Here is a 19,130-nt window from a genome sequence, read left to right on the forward strand (position 1 = left end):
GTCTATCTGAACCTGCATGCATGAAATGCAGCGTCCCCAGAAAAGGGATGTCAATACAAAATAATGTACCGAGTATATAAGGCGATAACATAATTGAAAGTTAAAACTGAACTGATAATATAATAACTGAAAATAATTGGGAGTCAAAGATGATCTGAAGATAAACTTACCTGTTGATACTGACTCAACTGCTTCAATATAGTAAGTAAAATAATTGTACGGCCTTATAAGGCTCGGTATATATAACTGCTCTGCCGTAGTAGGCTCGCTCATAGGCGCTCAGCCATACTAGGCTATGTATCTCGACCATGCTGGGCTCGCTCATAGGCGCTCGGCCACAGTAGGCTCGGTATATAACTTTCCATCTGATCAGAGGTTGCCCAATAGGGGCCTGCCCATCGATTATAGCTCGATGGTAATGAAAATACTGTAATACTGTATATATAGGCTTGCTGCTCTCTTGACTGGAAGAAGACAATACTAAATTGAATATAGAGTCTCGATAAGGAATAATATTGTAACTTATGAGACTAGAATAGTGTGAATAAATTCATGAATATGAACTTCTCTTTTTGTCTCATTACTAACACATGTAGCTACGAGATCATGCCAAAATGAAGGAAGGCTTAGCCTTAACATACCTTATCACAATCTTTCCAATCACCAAGTTGAACTCACCTCTTCGCACCTTAATCTACAAGAATGATAATAATACTATCGTTAAGTTACGAAAGGTACAACTATCGCACAACGAACGACAAACTTATTTTGTATTAAAACGGGCAGCATCTCCCCTATAATCCTTACTTCCTCCAAATTCAAGATAACACCAACAATACAAGAACAGAACAATAACAACATATATACATCATTTTCCAGCCCTATATACACCATCAAATACTATAAAACAGCCCAACACACCCCAATCTTTTCATACACAAAACGACCACCGTAGTAGTGTCAAACGACCCGAAAATGTTATGACGAACGACCAGCCAACCACCCTACATTTATATGGTGTTTATAAACCCACTTCCTCCTCCAAAACTCCACAAAATAGTAGTAAAACACGCAGCCCAACAGCAACACAAAACAGTCCACAAAACAGTCCGCTACAAGTGAATAACTCGAACTCACGGCTTCCGATCACCGTCCCGTGAGTTCTTACAAGTATAGAACGACTTACCATGAATTTACAGAAGAAAAATTGGATGAAAGAGAGAAGTAAACTCACCTTATTTGTTGGATAACTCAGCTCCTATCTTGGTTCTTCAAACTCTAGGTTTTACCTCCAATTAGAACTTGAAAGGGAGAGAAAATCAATTAGGGTTTGTGGGAAATTTTTGGGAGGATTTTTTTTTGCAGAGCTTATGTCTGGTTATTATGCTCTATTTTAAGTCTAATATATGAAGAAAATAGGCCTTTAAAAGGCCTCTTTGGACGACCCGAAATGGCCCATTTTTTGGGCTCTCATTTAAGCAAGTAGGTGACACACCTACTTGTCACCTAGCAACTTGCGCAGTATCGCACAAATGCCCATATCTTTCTACTCCAATGTTGTATTACAAACGGTTTAATGCGTTGGAAAATAGACTCATAGATCTTTAATTTGATGGGTGGAACACCCCATAACTCTAAGTATATTGGGAGAAAATCGCAGTTACATTTGACCCAAAGTTTCAGTAAAACTTATGAATGTAACTTGTGATGACTTTCATCGACTTTTGTTCCACAACTCGCTTGACTTCAAAACATAACACACGGATGTCATACGACTAATATAAATCATAACATAATCTCCTTATCATGTTAAGCACCCTAGTCTCACCCTAAAGGTATATGTTATAACATTCCCAACTTGTCGACTTTCGACGAAACATTATTTTCTTCAATTGCTTTAGCTTCTGAACCGTCCAACCCTCTTTGTACTTGTTGTTCATGATCTTCAATATTTGTAACCTCAGAGGTAACATGATTAAATTACTTTATATACTTTTAAATATTATCTCATTTTTGGTCCTACATTAGTTTGCTTACGATGCATTTTTACGTACGAAAATATAGGATGTAACATCATTCCCCCCTTGGGAACATTCGTCCTCGAATGTTTACTCTTAGAGACTTTGGAAACTTTTGCCAGAGTATCCTTCATACACTAGGTTAAAACCAACCTGCACGTAGCCAGAAAACATACTATGCATGCCATACATGGCCAATGTTTATAAATAGCAACACTTTGCCTCACCAACCGTAAATTATAAATACTAAAAGTAAAAAATAAAAGCTTACCTGATGACCTGCTAGCCTGAATAGAGCTGTGTTGTAGCATCCCATCTCGAGCCATATCTTCAGTTTGAAATAGGTGGGGGTATTTAGACTTCATTTCTTCCTCCGATTCCCACGTCATCTCTTCTACATTCTTGCTCTTCCATAAAACCTTTACGGAAGCTACCTCCTTATTTCGTAGATTGCGGATTTGTCGGTCTAGGATGGCAACTGGAATTTCCTCGTATGACAAGTCCTCTGTAATCTGCACATCATCCGTGGTCATCACTCGGGTAGGATCGCCAATGCACTTCCGTAGCATAGATACGTGAAAAACTGGATGGACAGACTCCAATTCTCAGGGCAACTCTAACTCATAAGCTACTTGGCCAACTCTCCGAATGATCCTATAAGGCCCAATATACCGTGGGCTAAGCTTGCCTTTCTTGCCAAACCTCATCACGCCCTTCATAGGTGATACCTTTAAGAATACCCAGTCATTAATCCTGAACTCTAAGTCTCGTCGCCGCACGTCAGAATATGACTTCTGACGACTCTGAGCTGTCAACAGTCGCTCCCGGATAAGCTTTACTTTCTCTATGGCCTGTTGAACCAGGTCTGGCCCATATAACCCAGATTCCCCAACATCAAACCACCCTATAGGAGATCTGCACTTACGCCCATACAAAGCCTCGTACGGAGCCATCTGAATACTGGAGTGGTAACTGTTATTATATGCAAACTCGACAAGAGGTAGATGTTCATCCCAACTTCTTTTAAAATCCAACACACATGCTCGTAACATATCCTCGAGCGTCTGAATTGTGCGCTCGGCTTGTCCATCAGTCTGTGGATGAAAAGCTGTGCTGAGATTCACCTGAGTCCCTAGACCTCTCTGAAATGACCTCCAAAAATGTGCTGTAAATTGAGCCCCACGGTCAGATATAATAGATACTGGTACTCCGTGTAGCCGCACTATCTCCTTAATATATAACTTTGCATAATCTTCTGCTGTATATGTAGATCTGACAGGTAGAAAATGAGCTGATTTAGTGAGCCTATCGACTATCACCCATATAGAATCGAACTTACGATGAGAACAAGGTAAACCCGTAACAAAGTCCATGTTTATCGCCTCCCATTTCCATGTCGGGATCTCTATAGTCTGCATAAGCCCTCCGGGCTTCTGATGCTCTATTTTCACCTGCTGGCAACTAGGACACTTGGTGACAAACTCAGCAATGTTCTTCTTCATATCGTTCCACCAGTACACATCCTTAATGTCATGATACATCTTCGTCGACCCAGGATGAATGGAGTACCACGAATAATGTGCCTCTGACATAATCCTGTCTCGTAGCCTTGCTACATCTGGAACACACATTCGACCCCTATATCTGAGAACTCCATCTCCCTTGAGCTCTAACAATGGATTCTTCTGCTGCGGAACTCGCTCTCTCAACTCGACCAACTCTGGGTCATCGTACTGCCTTTCCTTGACTTCAGCTATGAGAGATGATTTTGCAGTGTTTTGGAGTACAACTTCACCATCTTCGAAATCTACTAACCGAACCCCCAAACAAGCCAATTGATAAATCTCTCTAGTTAATTGTCTTTTCTTGGCCTTTACATGTGCTAAGCTACCCATAGATCGGCGACTTAAGGCGTCTGCTACAACATTAGCTTTCCCTGGATGGTAGAGAATATTAACATCATAATCTTTCAATAACTCAAGCCATCGCCTCTGTCGCAAATTCAACTCTTTTTGCTTGAATATATATTGCAGACTTTTATGATCGGTAAATACATCAACATGAACACCATATAAATAATGCCGCCATATCTTAAGTGCATGGACAACCGCAGCTAACTCGAGATCGTGGGTTGGATAATTCTTCTCGTGCTTCCTTAACTGCCTTGAAGCATAAGCATTTACCTTCCCATGTTGCATCAGGACACATCCTAACCCAACACCTGAGGCATCACAATACACGACATAACCCTCTGGACCCTCTGGAAGTGTTAGAACTGGCGCTGAGGTCAACCTGTTCTTAAGCTCTTGGAAACTCCGCTCGCAAGACTCCGTCCACTGAAACTTAGTTGATTTCTGTGTCAACTTCGTCAATGGTGCTGAAAGGGAAGAAAAACCCTCTACGAACCTCCGATAGTATCCTGCTAAGCCTAGAAAGCTACGAACCTCTGTCGGAGTGGTAGGTCTAGGCCAAGATTTCACGGCCTCAATCTTCTGAGTGTCCACCTTTATCCCTTCATCTGATACAATATGCCCCAAGAATGCTACAGACTTCAACCAGAACTCACATTTAGAAAACTTAGCATACAACTTACGATCACGGAGGGTTTGGAGTACCGCTCGCAGGTGGTCCGCATGCTCATCCTCTGAACGGGAATAAACTAGAATATCATCAATAAATACTATCACGAACAGATCTAAAAATGGCCGGAATAGGCTATTCATCAAGTCCATAAATATAGCGGGTGCATTAGTCAACCCGAAGGACATGACAAGGAACTCGAAGTGGCCATATCGGGTCCTGAAGGCTGTCTTCGGAATATCTTTTTCCCGAACTCTGACCTGGTGGTACCTCGACCTCAAATCTATCTTTGAAAAGCATCTAGCCCCCTGCAACTGATCAAACAAGTCATCGATCCTTGGAAGTGGATACTTATTCTTAATAGTTACCTTGTTCAGCTGCCTATAATCGATACACATCCTCAGCGAGCCGTCTTTCTTCTGCACAAATAGTACTGGTGCACCCCAAGGTGAGGTACTGGGCCTGATGTAACCTTTCTCCAGCAAATCTTTTAACTGCTCCTTCAACTCCTTCAATTCGCCAGAGTGCCATTCTATACGGAGGGACGGATATTGGTTGAGTTCCTGGAAGCAAATCGATGCTAAAATCAATCTCTCGCTCTGGAGGAATACCTGGAAGCTCATCTGGAAACACATCTGCATACTCTTTGACTACGGGAATAGACTGAAGTGTAGGTATCTCAGCATCTGCATCTCTAACTCGCACAATATGATAAATGCACCCTTTTGTGATCATTTTCCTCGCCTTCAGATAGGAAATAAACCTACCTCTGGGTGTTGGTGTATTACCTACCCATTCAAGGACTGGCTCACCCGGAAAATGAAATCTGGCTGCCTTTGCTCGACAATCAACTGTGGCATAGCAAGCTGCCAACCAGTCCATGCCCATGATAGCATCAAAATCCATCATCTCTAGCTCAACTAGGTCAGCTGAGGTATGACGACTACAAATTGTCACCGTACAACCTCGGTGAACCCGTCTAGCAATAATTGATTCTCCGACAGGTGTAGATACCGCAAAAGGATCACTTAGTATTTCAGGCACTATACCAAACTTCCTCGCGACAAATGGGGTAATATACGATAAAGTAGATCCTAGGTCTATCAAAGCATAAGCATCGTGAGAGCAAATGGTTAATATACCTGTCACAACGTCTGGTGAAGACTCCTGGTCCTGTCGACCCGCTAAAGCATAGATACGGTTCTGATTACCACCTGAACTGGAACCTCTACCTCTTCCTCGACCTCTACCAACCGAAGACTGAGACTCACGCCTTGAAGGATGCACGGACATAGACGATCCTGTTGCTGAACTCGCTGGTTGTGCCATTCCCCCAGAATCTCTATTTGGGCAATCTCGCATCATATGCCCCGGACGCCCACATGTATAACAAGCATCAGAACCTGCTCGGCATTGACCCAAGTGTCCTCTACCACAGATGTCACACCGCGGAGGAAATGACCATGTCTGCGCAGAACCTCGTTGTCGCTGCAAACCCGACGCCCGTGAGCTCTCACCTGGTCCTGACTGAGTATAGCGGTCATACCCGTAACCCTGTAACTGAGGTGGCGGAGGCCTAGGTGGCCGTCCGAAGTACTGGGTCCTATAACTACCCTGAGATTGCTCCTGAGACCTGGGAAATCTCATCCTCTTACGTTGCCCTTGCTCAGCCCTCTCTGTACCCTGCTGCCGACGCCTACCCCTTTCTATATTCTGGGCGAATGCCTGAATCCGGGAGATATCCATACTATCCTGCAATGCAGCGGTGGCACATGCCTCGGTTAACTCTGGGGCTAACCCTGCTATAAACCTGTGAATCCTGTCCCGCATAGTAGCAACTATGGATGGTGCATATCTGGCCAATGAGTCAAAACGGAGACTATACTCTCGAACACTCATATTACCCTGCTTGAGGGCTAGAAACTGATCGACTCGAGCCTGTCGGATCTCCCGTGGTAAGTACTGGTCAAGGAAGGCATCTGAAAAATTCTCCCAAATAGCTGGAGGTGCATCACGTCCCCTGGACCTCTCCCATCCCTCGTACCAAAGGATGGCTATATCTCGGAGTCGAAAAGCTGCTAGCTCAACTGCCTCTTTCTCCGTGGCATGCATAACACGAAAGATCCTGTGAAGCTGATCTATGAAATCCTGCGGGTCCTCCCTCTGATCTGTCCCCGTGAACTCTGGGGGACTCAAAGCAATAAACTCTCGGACCCTTGAACTCCCAGACCCCTCAGAAGTTCCTGCACTAGCTGATGCCCTAGCCTGTTGCTGGGTAGCTACCAACTGTGTCAACAAATGCACCGCACTTCTCAAGTCCTGATCTGATGGAAGTGGAGGGGGAACTGGATGTGCGGTTTCCCTAGGAATCTCCGTAGTTGGTGGAGGAGCCGGTAATGGCTGAGTAGGGGTCTCGCCTTGAGCCTCAGACTGGGCCCCATCTACTGGGGGTACCCTGTTGGTCCCCTCACCTGCTGTTGTATCTCTCCTCTGGCTAGCCGTAGTCTTCCTAGTCACCGTTATCTGTGCATGCAAATACCAAAACATAAGTTTAATTCAAATTTCCTATAACTCAGTTCTATGGCACGATTTAGATTTCAAAGAAGGGTAACCAACTCCTAAATGCCCTGTAGTTCCCTGCTTATATAATGTGGTGCACAACACATCTATAAACAAGACCCTACTAGACATGGCTTGTAGACTCCCTAAGACAGAGCTGCTCTGATACCAAGTTTGTCACGCCCCGAACCTAGGAGCGAGACAAGCACCCGGTGCCTCACCTAACCTGGCATACCAAATTGCGACTAAGGGACTCTGAACATATAATGTCATACTTTGGCCATGGGGCCACCTTGCAAGACAATTTGCGAAGCAAAATATAAAACTGAATGGAAACTAGTGCTAACTAAACATCAATATAAAGCTAGGCCGAAAAGGCCGTCATAGCTACTACAGCTGACAAACCACCAAATTATACATACCAGGCCTACAAACCCAACATACTGCACTAACCAACAGGATATGTCTACAAGCCTCTACTAATAGATATATTGTGATCGGAACAGGGCCCCGACCTACCCATAATATATATACATACACACAAAAGATGTACACGGAAACCTAGACCCGATAACTCCGAAGGATGTGGAGCTTATCGATCAGGTTGAACTCTGGAAACACCTACTGAGGAGGTATACCCGTCTGTCTATCTGAACCTGCATGCATGAAATGCAGCGTCCCCAGAAAAGGGATGTCAGTACAAAATAATGTACCAAGTATATAAGGCGATAACATAACTGAAAGTTAAAACTGAACTGATAATATAATAACTGAAAATAATTGGGAGTCAAAGATGATCTGGAGATATACTTACCTGTTGATACTGACTCAACTCCTTCAATATAGTAAGTAAAATAATTGTACGGCCTTATAAGGCTTGGTATATATAACTGCTCTGCCGTAGTAGGCTCGCTTAAAGGCACTCGGCCATACTAGGCTATGTATCTCGACCATGCTGGGCTCGCTCATAGGCGCTCAGCCACAGTAGGCTCGGTATATAACTTTCCATCTGATCAGAGGTTGCCCAATAGGGGCCTGCCCATCGATTATAGCTCGATGGTAATGAAAATACTGTAATACTGTATATATAGGCTTGCTGCTCTCTTGACTGGAAGAAGACAATACTAAATTGAATATAGAGTCTCGATAAGGATTAATATTGTAACTTATGAGACTAGAATAGTGTGAATAAATTCATGAATATGAACTTCTCTTTTGTCTCATTACTAACACATGTAGCTACGAGATCATGCCAAAATGAAGGAAGGCTTAGCCTTAACATACCTTATCACAATCTTTCCAATTACCAAGTTGAACTCACCTCTTCGCACCTTAATCTACAAGAATGATAATAATACTATCGTTAAGTTACGAAAGATACAATTATCGCACAATGAACGACAAACTTATTTTGTATTAAAACGGGCAGCATCTCCCCTATAATCCTTACTTCCTCCAAATTCAAGATAACACCAACAATACAAGAACAGAACAATAACAACATATATACATCATTTTCCAGCCCTATATACACTATCAAATACTACAAAACAGCCCAACACACCCCAATCTCTTCATACACAAAACGACCACCGTAGTAGTGTCAAACGACCCGAAAATGTTATGACGAACGACCAGCCAACCACCCTACATTTATATGGTGTTTATAAACCCCCTTCCTCCTCCAAAACTCCACAAAACAGTAGTAAAACACGCAGCCCAACAGCAACACAAAACAGTCCACAAAACAGTCCGCTACAAGTGAATAACTCGAACTCACGGCTTCCGATCACCGTCCCGTGAGTTCTTACAAGTATAGAACGACTTACCATGAATTTACAGAAGAAAAATTGGATGAAAGAGAGCAGTAAACTCACCTTATTTGTTGGATAACTCAGCTCTTATCTTGGTTCTTCAAACTCTAGGTTTTACCTCCAATTAGAACTTGAAAGGGAGAGAAAATCAATTAGGGTTTGTGGGAAATTTTTGGGAGGATTCTTTGCAGAGCTTATGTCTGGTTATTATGCTCTATTTTAAGTCTAATATATGAAGAAAATAGGCCCTTAAAAGGCCTCTTTGGACGACCCGAAATGGCCCATTTTTGGGCTTTCATTTAAGCAAGTAGGTGACACACCTACTTGTCACCTAGCAGCTTGCGCAGTATCGCAAAAATGCACATATCTCTCTACTCCGATGTCGTATTGACAAATGGTTTAATGCGTTGGAAAATAGACTCATAGATCTTTAATTTGATGGGTGGAACACCCCATAACTCTAAGTATATTGGGAGAAAATTGCAGTTACATTTGACCCAAAGTTTCAGTAAAACTTATGAATGTAACTTGTGATGACTTTCATCGACTTTTGTTCCACAACTCGCTTGACTTCAAAACATAACACACGGATGTCATACGACTAATATAAATCATAACATAATCTCCTTATCATGTTAAGCACCCTAGTCTCACCCCAAAGGTATATGTTATAACATTCCCAACTTGTCGACTTTCGACGAAACATTATTTTCTTCAATTGCTTTAGCTTCTGAACCGTCCAACCCTCTTTGTACTTGTTGTTCATGATCTTCAATATTTGTAACCTCAGAGGTAACATGATTAAATTACTTTATATACTTTTAAATATTATCTCATTTTTGGTCCTACATTAGTTTGCTTACGATGCATTTTTACGTACGAAAATATAGGGTGTAACAATGCGGTTACCCTACCACCAAATCCATACGATACGCTACCGCTACCGCTCCCACTCCGGTCTATCTATCTCCCAAAGCAAAGTACTCAATCTCTGATGCTCATACTTGGCTTGCTAACAATTCAACCACCTCGAGACATATCCCACCATGTCATTTCTCATCCTCCACCACCAATAAGGCCGCCCAATTCATGATCTATATCCATTGCCCCGAAATAAATAGAACTTCATCAACTCTAAGACTCCTCAGGGACCACCTCCCTCGAATCACCAAAACTAGAAAACACCGATTCGCCCCTAAAGTCGCAACACACCATTATCTCTAATAACCTCTTCTTAGGTACCACTCCGCAACACTGTTCCCCCAGAGGCAAACAAATGATGACCACCATAGTGATAAGCCTTGGTGCACTCAAATAAAAACGACGACACCACAACACAAACAAGAATTCTACCAAGCTCGGAAATATCAAGTCTCGCTACTTCATCAACCAAAACTTGAATGTCTATAGTCCACTCGCCTTTCCTTCGCTGGAATTAAATGCTAAATCTCCCAGTCATGAATCGAATAATCCTCCTTCTAAATCATTCACTGCTGCAATACATAAGTAAGCACCCTACAATTTACACCAATGCTGCACAATAACAATGCGTGAACATCTCAATATACTGTGTATAGCCTCAAAAACATAAGGCATCACTAACACTAGGCTGAAGAGACAGAACACTCCTTCACAAGGCGACGATAATAGACCGCCCGTATACACAGGGAAAAATATCCTGCACCACGTTTGTAGCATCTCCACAATCCGTTGGTGCGCAATTGATATCGGATACTCGACATCGCATACGAATGAGAAGGAAGGAACTAAAGACATAAGCTTCAATGAAATCAAATCGCACAATGAAGAATCAAGAAAAGGGAGTTCTCCTAACAACACCGCAACCTCTCGAATATAAGTACATATATCTCCGTACCGATCTGCAAGACTCTACTAAACTTGTTCATGACTCGTGAAACCTAAGTGAACCTAGTGCTCTGATACCAAGCTGTCACGATCCAAAACCCACCGTAGGCCGTGATAGCACCCAACACTACCGTTAGGCAAACCAACGATGAAATCAACACACAAATATATAATCTAAAATGCATCTCAAAATAAATAATTGCATAAATAACTGAAATCATTCAATTTCATAAGAAAGTATCGATGTTATTAATTTAGTTGTAAGAACATGGTTAAAATATAAACTAGGATATCATAACAGAATACAACTAATAACAATATCTGAATCCCCAAATTCCGATATCACAAGTGCATGAGCATCTACTAGAGTATATAGTACTGCTATAACAACTGTTTGGAATAGAAAATAGACAGAATATAATAAATGGATAAAACGGGGACTTCGTGTGCTGTGGATTGTAACATATAGAGAAGCTCACCATAAAGTCTCCTCAGCAACTGCGCCTACGCTGTCTCAGTACCTCCACAATTAGTGCAAAAGTGTAGTAAGAGTACGTAAATCAACTCGTACCCAGTAAATATCTAGCCTAACCCCAAAGAAGTAGTAACAAGGGGTCAACATCGACACTTACTAGTGGTCCAATAATTCAATTACAAGAAAAGTAGACAAGTATAAAGTGGCAAGTAAAACAGTAAAAACAGATATATGTACATAATACGATCCTCAACTAAAGAGTAAACACGAAGTCCTCAATGATCAGATACTACCTCGAATGCAATACATAATGGTCAATACCAGATAAAATATCACATATCAAGTCAGGAATACTCATAGGTACACTGAATCCTTATCGAATGCCACGCACGATTCTGCCGAGGTGAATAGCCCGATCCCATAAGAGTAATGGCACAATATCCTGCCGTGGCATATGACCCGATCCCATAAGAGTAGTGTATACTGCCGAGGTCGTACGACCCGATCGTAGATAAATTTTATAATAGTGCCGAGGTGAATGACCTGATCCCATAATGGTATTGCTGAGGCGTTCAGCCAGATCCCATAGGAATAGTAAAACTTGATGGGTCACTGGCCCCACTCATGAATATATGTGTGAGTTATGAAATTTAAGAGACTTCCGGACAAATTCGTACAACACGAAAAAAATCATACAAGGGAATTATAATTTTCATTACTAATCAAGTAGTTCGCCAAGTATCTAAAATAGCAAGTCCGATAGTTTATGCGAGTCTAGTCTGAGGTAAAAATATAAATTAAAGCATTTTAACAGGCAAGAATGACTCAAATAATATAATTTAAAGCATGTCGTGAGTCTAAGTCTACTCGGACATAATCAGAAATTCTAGCACGCGCACAGACACTCATCACCTCATAGGTGCTTTGCTCCCAAAATACATAGCACATAATAAATATAGTATCTATGGGGTAATTTTCCTATCACAAGGTTAGACATGAGACTTACCTCGCTTTGAAATCCGATAACTAGCTTCAACGCCTCTCTAACACCTCCAACCAATGCCAAACGATCCGAAACTAGTCAAAAAACGTGCAAACCAATCAAAACATACTCAAAGACTCGTAATTTAACAATTTGAAACAATACCCAACTCCATACGAAAAGTCAACAAAGTCAACCCTCGACCCCATGTGCCCGGATTCCGAAATTGCTCGAAGATAAACGTTACTTATAGTACTACGAACTCAAATATATAATTTATTCTCTATTTCATGTCTAATTTTATGGTCAAAATCCAAAAATATCATTCTAGGTCATCTTCCAAAAATTTCACATTTTCCACCTCAAATCTTGAATTTACAAGCCTAAATTCATACATATTCATGAAATATAATCAAAAGTGGGTTAGAAATATTTACCCTCAATAGGTGGGTGAAATGGCCCTTCAAAATCTCCCCCAAAGTCGGTTCCAATTGATCCCAAATGAAAAATGAAATGAAATCCCAAAACTACAACTTATAATGTCTGCCCAGGCATTACTCTTCGTGAACGCGGCATGTGCCTTGCATTCGCGAAGCACAACGTAGCTCTTGCTTCAAAATCCTCTTCGTGATCGCAAGGCTAAGCCCATGAACGTGATGCCTTACCAGACCAGCCTTACGCGAACGCGACCATGCCTCCGTGAACGTGAAGGTCAAGTCTCCAGGCCCAACTTCTCTTTCGCGAACGCGACCTGGCCATCGAAAACGCGGAGAACCCTGACCAAACCTTCGCGAACGCCTCTCTCCAATCGCAAATGCGAAGCACAAACGACCTCCTGCTCAAATCCTTCTTCACGAACGTGTTCTTCCCACCACATTCATGAAGAACAAAACTAGCACCAGAAAAACTCACCAACTTGGTCTAAAACCACCCCAAAACACACCCGAGGCCCCGTCCAATCATACCTACCAGTTCCAATACCTTATCCAAACTTGTCCAAAAGCTCGAAACGCCACGAATAATATCAAAACCACAAATCGGTGATCAAAATCCTTCTCTTAACTTTCCAACCTTCAAAGTTCGCTGAACGCATCCGAACCACACTTAGACATTCTGGATCACGACCAAACTTCACGCACAAGTTCCAACCAATAAAAGGAACCTATCCAAGGTCCCAGAACACAACCCGGAGCTCGATAATACCCAAATCCACTCTAAGTCAAACTTAGCAAGTTTCCAAACTTTCAAATTGCAAACTTCCGACAATAAGCGCTGAAACGCTCTCGGACCATCCGATACTCAACCCGAACATACGCCCAAGTCCGAATCTACCTTAAAAATATATAGGAACCTTCAAATCCTGGTTTCAAGGTCGTTTACGTAAAAGTCAAACCTTGGTCAATTCTTCCAACTTTAAGCTTCCAATTTGATAATTATTCTTCCAAATCAACTCTAAACTTCCCGAAAATCAAAACCGACTACACGTGAAAATTATAATACATAAAGTGAACCTACTCAAGGTCTCAAAAGGCTGAACGACATGCTAGAGCTCAAAACGATTGATCAGGTCCTTACAATAGGATATTTAAATCGATTCTCTTTTTTTCACATTTTGAAATCTATTTTATGTGCATTTGTGAAAACCCGTGGCTTTGGATGTTCACTGGCTAGCAAATATCACCCATTTATAGTAATATCAACGAAATATAATTTTATGTTGAATTGTTCATGTTTTCACATAAAATTTTGAGAGTTTCAAAAATTGAATAAATCATTAAAGGTTCATGCAGGTACATGAAACAGGTAATAACATTTAGAGGATGCTTGCCACCCGTTCCCTGAAACAAAGCAAATTTGGTAGCTAGAGTGGCAAAACTTATTTTTCAAGTTTGCAGAAAGAGGGTTAGATGAGCAACAAAGGAAAAATGTTGGTAAAGAGTGAAATACCACATGAACAAGGACATAATCCCTCTGCCTCTACTTTTATCATGAAAATTTGAAAGAAAGCAGTATCTTTTGAAATGAAGGTAAACGACTTGGTCAAATATTGTTAGATTTGCAAAGGTAAAATAAGAATTGATTCAACCAGATTTAAAGAAGTCATAAAGTTATAAGTTACAGACGTAAATCTATTATTTTTAATGTATGTTGCATCTTTCAATTTTGCAGCATAAAGAAGGTATGTGATCCAAAGTTTTGTTTTGGCTTCTTTGATTTTTGCCTTCTTTAGTTTTCTATATGTTTTCATGAAAGTGGGACACTATCAAGGTTTATCTCAAAACATAATCAACAACATCATAAAAAGTTGAATGAAAGAATACATACTTAAAAGTGAAGACTAAATAGTTTGGTTCCTTGAAGTATTGTTGGCATATATAGTATAAGATTACTAAACTACAAAAATCTTGGAAAGATAATGCTGAAAGATGTATGGATCCTCCATGATTTTAATATTGCAAAGAGTTGTACCAGATAAAGTATGATGATGATTAACTTCATTTCTTGTGTTTGGCAGAGAGCTTCTGCAAGAGGTGCAATGATTGGTTTTGCTTTTGGAAACATACATACTTTTAGGCTCATAGGTGAGAATTCTTCTATCATTTAACATAAAATAGGGCTTACAATAAAGCTTTACAATAGTATTCATCATATGTTGTGTTGAAGTTTTAAGAGCATTAGTATAACGACTCGACTGGTCATTTTGTGTATTATATTCCCGTTCCTCTATTTATTACTTCTTCAATGTTTATTTATGGTTATGTGACTCGTCGGGGTAGTTGGATTGGTTTCGGAAATATTTTAGAGTGAATCGGGACACTTAGTCCCAAGGTTAATGGCTGAAGTTGAAACAGTTGACCATAGTTTGACTTTTGTGTAGACGACTCCGAAATAGTGTTTTGATGGTTCCAATAGCTTTGTATGATGATTTTGAACTTAGGCATATGTTCAGATATTCTTTTGGAGTCCGTAGGTTGGTTTGAGGAAAGCTAAAAAGTTGAGAGGTTTGACTGAGAGTTGAATTTATTGATATCGGTGTAGGATTTCGGTTACAAGAGTTGGAATAGGTCCATTGTGTTATTTGGGACTTGCATGCAAAATTTGAGGTCATTCGGAGTTGATTTGATATGGTTCGACGTTAGTTTTAGAAGTTGGAAGTTCATTAATTTCTTTAGGCTTGAATTGGGGTGCGATTCATGTGGTGTTGTTTGATGTGATTTAAGGCTTTGAGTAAGTTTATATTTTGTTTTGGAATCGGTTTGTGTGGGTGGAAGAGGTCCCCGGGGTCTCGGGTATGTTTCATATGGGTTTCGGGCCTTTTTCTTTATTATTGCACTGCTGTTCCTGAGGTTCTGGTTTCCTTCTTTACGATCGCAAAGAGGATGTTGCGATCGCGAAAGGCATTTTTCTGGCAGGGGAACTTTGTTCAATACGTTCGCGATAAGGAGCTTGCATTCGCGAAGTTGTGAGAGGCAGGTCAGTGCGATCACGAGTAAGGTCACGTGTTCGCATAGAGGAGGTGTTCAGCTGGGGCATTAGGCGTTAACCTTATGCGATTGCGAAGAGGAGCTCGCGTTCGCGAAGGGGCAGGATTGGTGAGCATCGCGTTTGTGATTAGCTCTTCACATTCGCGTAGGCTATTTTGAGGGTAGTGATTATTTGTTCTTCGTGATCGCGACGTAGGTCCCGCGATCGCGATGTATAATACATGGGTAGACTATTTGGTTCAGTTTAACATATTTTGAATTGTAGAGCTCGATTTTGGGTGATTTTGGAGGGGATTTTCATGATTTGGATCGGGTTAAGTGTTTTTGATATGGATTTGTTCATTATTCATGATTTCATCTTTGTTTTTATCATTTAATTGGTGATTTGAATTAGAAAAATTGGGGATTTCGCAAAATTGGATGATTTTGGTATGGTTGGACTCGTAATTGAATGGGTATTCAGAATTTGTGAGTTTGACCAGATTTTGGGGTACGGGCCTGCGGTTGACTTTTTGATTTTGATAAAGTTCGAATCTTTATTGTTTGAAGTTGTTTCCTACGGCCTTCTTTGTTGATATTAAGTTATTTGTGATTAGATTCGAGTCATTCGGAGGTCGATTCGCAATGGAAGGGATTTTTGAAGTATTGATTTGCGCATTTTGAGGTATGTAACACATCTAAACTTGGATTTGAGGGTATTTAACCATAGAAACTACGTTATATGAAAGGTATTGGTGTGACGTATGCGGTAGGTGGTGGACGTGTGTACGTGCACCGTCGTGTTCATGGTTTGGGTAGGCCTTTAGGCTATTACCGGGCTTGTTTTGCTATCATACCTTGTTATACCAGCGTTTTCCCTAGTTGTTTGATTATTTGAACTGTGATTCATGTTAGGCATCATGTCTAGGCTAAGTGCTATTTGTTTGAGACTTGATAGAGCTATTCTTGTTGTTTCTGAACTATATGCCTTATTTGTACAGATATTCTCAATCATGATGTTATATCCGTGTATGATATCTCTATCTCAGTACTTCTTATTTGATTCCTCACAGGTTGTTGATGCCTCCTATATGTAACACTGTTAAACTGAGTATTGCGAGATGTGTTTATCTGAGACTTGAATGGTAAATGACCGAGATTGGGCCATAGAGCCGATTTGGTATTGCTTTTGAGGTGATGCGTACGCCAGACCCATATTGGGATAAGCGTTATTGTTTTGGGGCGACGCGTGCACCAGACCTCACTATTGGGATAAATGATTATGATTAGCGCTTGGTTAGCATGCGCCCCTCTGAAGTCTGACATGCCAGCAGTGGGAGCAGGCACAATGTTTTATACACATGCTTGATGATGGACTATTATGCCAGGCACTCGAACAGTGCTAAGTGTGAATATTTTGATGGATCCACTGTGATATTGTTGATTTGACATGTATCCTTGACATGTAGGCATAAAGATGTACCTTCCTCATTCTAGCTGATAAATGAAATGCCTTATCTGTGTTGGGCTTTAACTGTTATACTTGAAAGCATGCCTAAACTTCTGAAATTTGAACAAGCTGAACCTAGTATCATTGAGCTACCTGTTTCTATTGTTTCCCTTTTATATTTTGAACTGTTACTGGTTATTGATTTTGGCATCTGACTATTATTTCTGAGCTTGTCACTGATTTCAGCCCAAGGTCAGTGTTGTTACTTATTGAGTACATGGGGTCGATTGTGCTCATACTACACTCAGCACTTCATGTGCAGATCTAGGTGCATCCGGTCGAGGCGATTTCTAGAGTTGAGTTGCTATTATCTGTTGGGAGACTACGAGGTAGCTGCTATGTCATCCTCAGTCCTTGAAGTTCTCTTTTCGTTATTTCGATCTTTACTATTCTATTGTTCAGACAGTTGTATCAGAGGATTTTTCTTGTACCTTGTTATTCAGTAGTGCTCGTGTACTTGTTGGCGCCAAATTTTGGGGATGGTTGTAGTAGTATTATGGTTATAATCTCAAACATTTCATGATATTTTTCCATTGTTGAGTTATTAAACGATGTTATTCGATTTCATAGTTATTATGTGAATGTTGGCTTACCTAGCTGGTTAGGTTAGGTGCCATCACAACTAGTGGATTTTGGGTCCTGACAAGTTGGTATTAGAGCACTAGGTTGCTTAGCCCTACGAGTCATGAGCAAGTTTGGTAGAGTCTTGCGGATTGGTAAGGAGACGTCTGTACTTATCTTCGAGAGGCTACCGAACTATTAGGAAACTTCACTTTCTTGCATTCTTGTCATGCAAATTTGTTATTTTCGAAGTTTGAACCTTGACTCTTTTATTCTCTCACAGATGGTGAGGACAAGTACAACCGGATTAGGCGGACAACAGCCAGTACCACCAGCTGGGCCGCAAGAGGCCGGGGCTGCAGTAGAGGCCGAGGTGTGGCTTGTACTACAACCGGAGCAACACCTGTGGATCCACCAATTTCTCCAGCTGAGGAGCAAGTACCAGATGTAATTAAGCGGGCTGGACCAGCTCAGGCACCAACAGTGCCCATTGCTATACCTAGCCTTCAGGATGCTTTGGCCCGAATTTTGACTATGTGCACGAACTTGGCTCAGGCGGTTTCCATTCCAGTTGAACCAACTATATCACAGGCTGGGGAAGGTGCCCAAACTCCCGCTGGCCTTACTCCAAAGCAGCTAGCTCCGGGCCATCAAACACCGAAGGTACTACCATTTCAGCCGGCTATTGCTGCTTGGGCCGAGGTTGGTCCACCTATGAGTGATGGTGAGCAGAAGAGATTGGAGCGATTGGGAGGCTAAAGCCTCTAGAGTTCAGCGGGGAGGAGTCAAAGGATGCTCAGGATTTTCTATACCAGTGTAAGTGGATTCTTCGTACATCGGGTATTTTGGAGACCAGTGGAGTTGCATTTACTACTTTTCAGCTGACTAGAGCAACTTACAGATGGTGCAGGCCTATGAGCAAAGCAGGACAATTGGCACAACGCCACTTATATGGCATGAGTTATGAGTTCTTTTCTTAGAGAAATTTGTCCCACATACTCACGGAGCGGAGCTGCATAGAGATTTTAAGCAGCTACTTCAGGGGGGTATGACTATGACTCAGTACGATATGAGATTCGCAGATCTGGCCTGTCATGCTATATTCTTGGTTCCCTCAGAGAGAGAGAGAGGATTATGAGGTTCATTAATGACCTCAACTATGGTGTACATTGCAGTTTGGCTCGAGAGGGTGTGACAGATGCTACGTTTGACCAGGTGGTCGAGATTAATATGTGCTTAGAGCAGGTTCACAAGCTTGAGCACGAGGAGAGAGAGGGAAAGAGGCCCCGCGGTTCAGGTGG

The sequence above is a fragment of the Nicotiana tomentosiformis genome, chromosome 8 (genome assembly GCF_000390325.3).
Source record: "Nicotiana tomentosiformis chromosome 8, ASM39032v3, whole genome shotgun sequence".
Classification (NCBI taxonomy): Eukaryota; Viridiplantae; Streptophyta; class Magnoliopsida; order Solanales; family Solanaceae; genus Nicotiana; species Nicotiana tomentosiformis.